At 50.1% G+C, this 4,936-nt stretch overlaps 1 protein-coding gene across 5 annotated transcripts in view; it reads right to left on the bottom strand.

Annotated features, from left to right (window-relative positions):
- The window catches only part of znf423 (zinc finger protein 423), a 129,272-nt gene that overhangs the window by 39,890 nt on the left and 84,446 nt on the right, over positions 1-4,936 (bottom strand). The gene's annotated exons all lie outside the window — the stretch shown is intronic.

Genomic DNA, 4,936 nt, shown 5'->3' with positions numbered 1-4,936 from the left:
CACACACACACACACACACACACACACACACACACACACACCGATGCCTGCTCTCTGTTTGACACAGGGTGCTAATAACTGACCAAAGGAGCTGATGAATGGCTGCACGTACAGACAAACCTCTTTATTCACAAACACAGATGCATCGAGCACACGATTCTGTGCGACTGCGGACACACAAAGACACACGTTTAACGCCGTCACTGCATCTTCTCTTCTTTGTTCCCCACTGTGAAAACCTCGGAAGCATCGTCTTCAGCAGTGGATGTGTTTGTGTTACAGGCCATGTCTGTACTTTAAGCTTAGTGTTACTGCAGCGCGCTGGGACTGCTGTGTGTACTCGATCTGTATGCATGGTGTGTGAGTCTGTGTCTCGAGCAGAGAGCGTGCGTGAGAGTGACAGACGGAGAAAACGAGAGGAAGAGAGTTGTGTGTGTGTGTTTGGTCCAGGTGCTGGGACCTGTGTGTGTCCCTGGGCAGGGAATGCAGGGATCCCTGGACTCTCCTCTGCTTCCTGCTAACGAGACACACACACAGCACGCCTTCACACTCCCGCACACACGTACGCGCCGCATCGATCAGGGCGAGGATGAGGGTCGCTCTGCGCCCCGTTAGCTAACCGCTAAGGACAGAGCGCCTCAGGGCACGCTGCCCCCCACCTACGCACGCACACACAAATACATACATGCAGATATCTCATCTGAATTCAGCCCCAGAGTCGGGCTGAAATGCGTCTCACATACTAAAAAGGCTTCACTGCTGGATTATGCACCATCTACAACACAACTGATGGTGGTGAACACTATACAGTGGCACGACAACAAATACAACCGAGTTGTAACCGAACGCCCCCGACAGCTCCACATCAAACACACATACATGGGCTTAGATTAATTACTCCTAACATCTGGTCTGAAGTCAGCCGTGTCTCGGGAGCATCGGTGGAAATGTGCGTGTCCGTGGATGTTTGCGTCACGGTCGCCGGTGTTGTGCGTTGTGCAGCGGTTTGCCTGAAAAGCCCTTTTAATCATCTTTCTTCCTAAATATGGAGGAAATATGTTTGTGTGTGTATTCCTGTGTCAACAGGCTCATCAAAGACACGAACGCTGCGCGGCAGTTTTTATGTATTCTGTAATGTCGCGTTTCATCCTGCAGAGAGGACGTGATTGGCCTTTAGGGACCGCACACACAAATGCACACACAGACACAGGCGGCATCATTAAAAACCATTTGCAGACATTACATTACAACATTAAGTGGCTAACGGCTACAGCAGCACCAGGGTATTAAACTTTATGATCATTATTACAGGAGATGATTGTTTGAACAATTAAAGACAGCAGGCAAGACGTAAAACAGTCGACTGCTGTACGATTACACGATTCACAGAAAAGAACAAATGCAGAGAGACGCGAGGACGTAGCGTTCATCAACACCGTTCGCACATCTCACATCGATACGTTTGATTACACTGTAACAACCTGCAGAGCAGCAGTAACGCTAGTAACGATGTAGCTAACCCGAACCGCTTGTTTCAAAACGTGACGGCGTGCTCTGAGAGGTATAATTAGAAACTACAGTAAAGGACACACAGGCACAAAAAATGTGCTGACCGAGGCAAATATCTGGGAGTAACATCTGGGTGAGTAAGCGGTTAGAGACACAGGGAGGAGAGGCTGACGCTCGCGCCGCTCTTCTTCTTCTGCTGTGGCCTGAAGAGCAGCAGGGAGGAGAGGACGATGGGGAAAGGCCGGTTACTTCTGTGATGCAGCGTATGCGTGTGTGCGTGCCTGTTTGTGTGTATGAATAATTCAGGTCCATGGAGAGGGCAGCCTGCTGCGGTAATGAGGAGGACACGCATTGATACCAAATATTGCTGGTGGGAAGCTATCGATCCAACAGCCATTTGTCCAAACTTTAGTCGGGGAGCCGGCGCTGTCTGCAGGCGCCGCAGTGACGGACGGACAGCTGGATAGGAGGACGCTGATAAGAGGAACAGTAATTACCTCCGAGTAGTAAAGATAAGATCACAGTGAGAAAACCTGTGTTTTTAAACTGCGCAGTCTTGAATCAGATGTTAAAGCTGGAAACACAACTCGCTGCGTTCCTCTACAGGAAGTCGGGACCACCGCGGCGTACATTAACGCTGCTCTTGCTCCGGATTCAATTTCCCTTTTGCAGATCTCTCTTCCTGCACTAACAATGTTCCCGGTTTGTAGATGTGCACATGCAGTACTCTCCAAAAGTCCAAATCCAGCCTTCCAGTTCAAAGGCGACCGAGGCGCCAGAGACTGCACCGTGCATTCATTTTTTATAATTGTGCTGGGCTCATACTCCATATAACACAGCACTATATAAACCTTATACTGTCTGACCGTGTAATAAAAGTATTACTGTGTGTCGTTTACCCCTAAAGCCCTGGCTGCTCCTGTTTGGCCCGCTGTGGAAACCAGGCGCTTCATGTAAGAGCTCACAATGAAAAAATACTAAATAACAAACTCCTTTGAACCTTCTCGCAAAAATTTCCCATCTCTTCGTGTACACATGGGCTTACACACTTACACACACACACACACACACACACACACACACACACACACACACACACACACACACTCCCTTGGTTTCCTGGTGTCACAGTGTCAGATATTCCAGGTTAGAGAGAACACTGGGGAAATTACACTCCTACCTAGGCCTCTAGCGCTGTGAGCACGAGAGAAAGAGGGGAGGGGGGGAGAGAGTCCAGCGAATCTCATGGGTACACCTGTTACCTCAGGGAAGGTGGACAGACAATGAACAGAGGGAAGTAGTGATGGGGTTGGTGGGGAGGGATAGGATGATGGAGTGCAGGAGAGAGCGGGAGGGATTAAAGACAAAGAGGACAGAGAAACAGCAGCAAACCAAACCGGGCCGTTCAATCAGTCCCACAGCCTCTCATTATGCGAGTGGGGATTTCACATCACTGCATGTGAGATATTCTCTGCTTAGACGTATCACCGATTTAACCCACATATGGTGTCATCAATACCGATGGTAGAAAAATGCATGTGTAGCCACATGTGTGTCGGCGAGGATGGAAGGTGCTGGAACATCGCTGCGTGTGCAGAAAAAGAACGTGTTGTTGTCAGTCTGTGCAGATGGACACGGCGGCAGAGCACGTCTGCTGTGTTTGCACAGACTTGGGTCTCTATCAGACGACGTAGACAACGACGGCTAACCCGGCCGTGGACGCGTTGCAGATACTGTTTGTCTGCTTCGACAAACCACAGCAGATTTATTCTCCACATTCTGACTGAAGACTCAGGGCCACAAATGTGCCGCCTGCAAAAACTACAAGAGTTTGTTTGTGTTTATCGTGCACAGAGCACAAAGTTACTGATGATAAATCAGTCGTGTCTTCTTTGGTCAGGATTCCTGATGATGCAGCCATCTTTGTTCTTTAAATATCAGGAGTCACATGTTCTGCACTTGGACACGTTTGCGTGTCAAAAAGGCCTAAACAGTACAAATACGTAGGAAAAGCGGTAAGAGCGGCGATCTTTGCATCAGCGGGTTAAGGAATCATTCTGTGACTTTATTATACGAGTAACTACGATTTAAGGAGGAGCCGTGCGTTCGTTTCTAAGCACGTGAGAGAAGGGGGCTCGCTGAAGGTTCTAGAAACAGTGCAATCAACAGGCTCAAGTGGCTTATTGTCTCAGTGACATACAGACAGAGTCAAAGCTTGTCACCTGATTGGTCTTTAGCAGCGATCTATGCGACTGATGCAGGTGCTTTATTGCGAGCTTCCCGCGGCACTAAAAGCTCCGATTGAAAGTGAAATGGCGGGAGGTGTTTCCAGACGCTTTTCACAAAGCTCAATTGCTTTTGGCTCTGTGGTTAGTCTGACACAAAGTGGCACCGGGAATCAAACCTACAGCCCCACTCTGAGCAGCCACAGCGGGCACTGCCAGGCCGCGCTCGCAAACACACACCCACGCACGCTTCCACGCCGATCCTGCTATAAACACACACACGGTTACTACCAATCACACTGCACTCGCTCATTCACGCGCTTTTCCTGTCTTTTCGTGTCACACGCACACACGTACCCGCCCAGCCGCCCCGGACACGAGTTCTCTGACCCGAGCCGTCTCTCTACCTGTAACAGAGCAGTAATTACAACGTGACACCAGACAGACTACAAACAGCCCTGCAATTAATCCTGCGCAGAGCGGGGAAGGTGTCCGTCTCTACATGTTTCCTGCAGATTCATGAATACAAAGAGTTTCTTACTGCCACAACTTTAGACCTGTGTGAGTAAGGCACACGCCCACAGTCCACGTTTTCTTTACCACAACGAGGTCCTAGTGGCGTGCTCGCTGCCTGCCACGTGACGGCTGAACGAGACTGGACATACAAGCAGGTTATATGTGAAACAGACGACTCAAAACACCGAGCGTGCAGGAGCAGGGCAGTTGCATCTAGGACACGCCCGACTCCTCAACTATAAAGAAAAAACATCTGGATAGCATCCAAAAGGCACACACACACACACACACACACACACACACACACACACACACACACACACACACACACACACACACACACACACTCTCTAATGAAGCCCCGGTAGTGACGAAGAGCAGCAGGGAGCGGCGTGGATCGCCGAAGACAAGCGTGTGCGAGCTTTCGTCGCAGAGTGTGCGTATGTGTGTACGAGCATGTGCGTCTCCGGCGGGATAATTATGGCGCTCCTCAGCAGCTGAGCGTGCCAGATGTACTGGGAGAAGGAGAAGGAGGTGGTGGGGGAGGAGGACGAAGAGGAGGAGGAGGCGCGGCGCAGAGCAGAGAGGGAGCCCAGCACCAGGAGCAATGCAGCAGGGACTATACAGAGTTTTATGTGAATACATTAGTGTGTGTGTGTGTGTGTGTGTGTGTGTGTGTGTGTGTG

This window comes from Pundamilia nyererei, unplaced genomic scaffold (assembly GCF_000239375.1).
Source record: "Pundamilia nyererei isolate P.nyererei 1_Seehausen unplaced genomic scaffold, PunNye1.0 scaffold00384, whole genome shotgun sequence".
NCBI classification, from domain to species: Eukaryota; Metazoa; Chordata; class Actinopteri; order Cichliformes; family Cichlidae; genus Pundamilia; species Pundamilia nyererei.
Note: the sequence above shows the minus strand (reverse complement) of the source record. Positions and strands in the feature narration are given on the sequence as shown.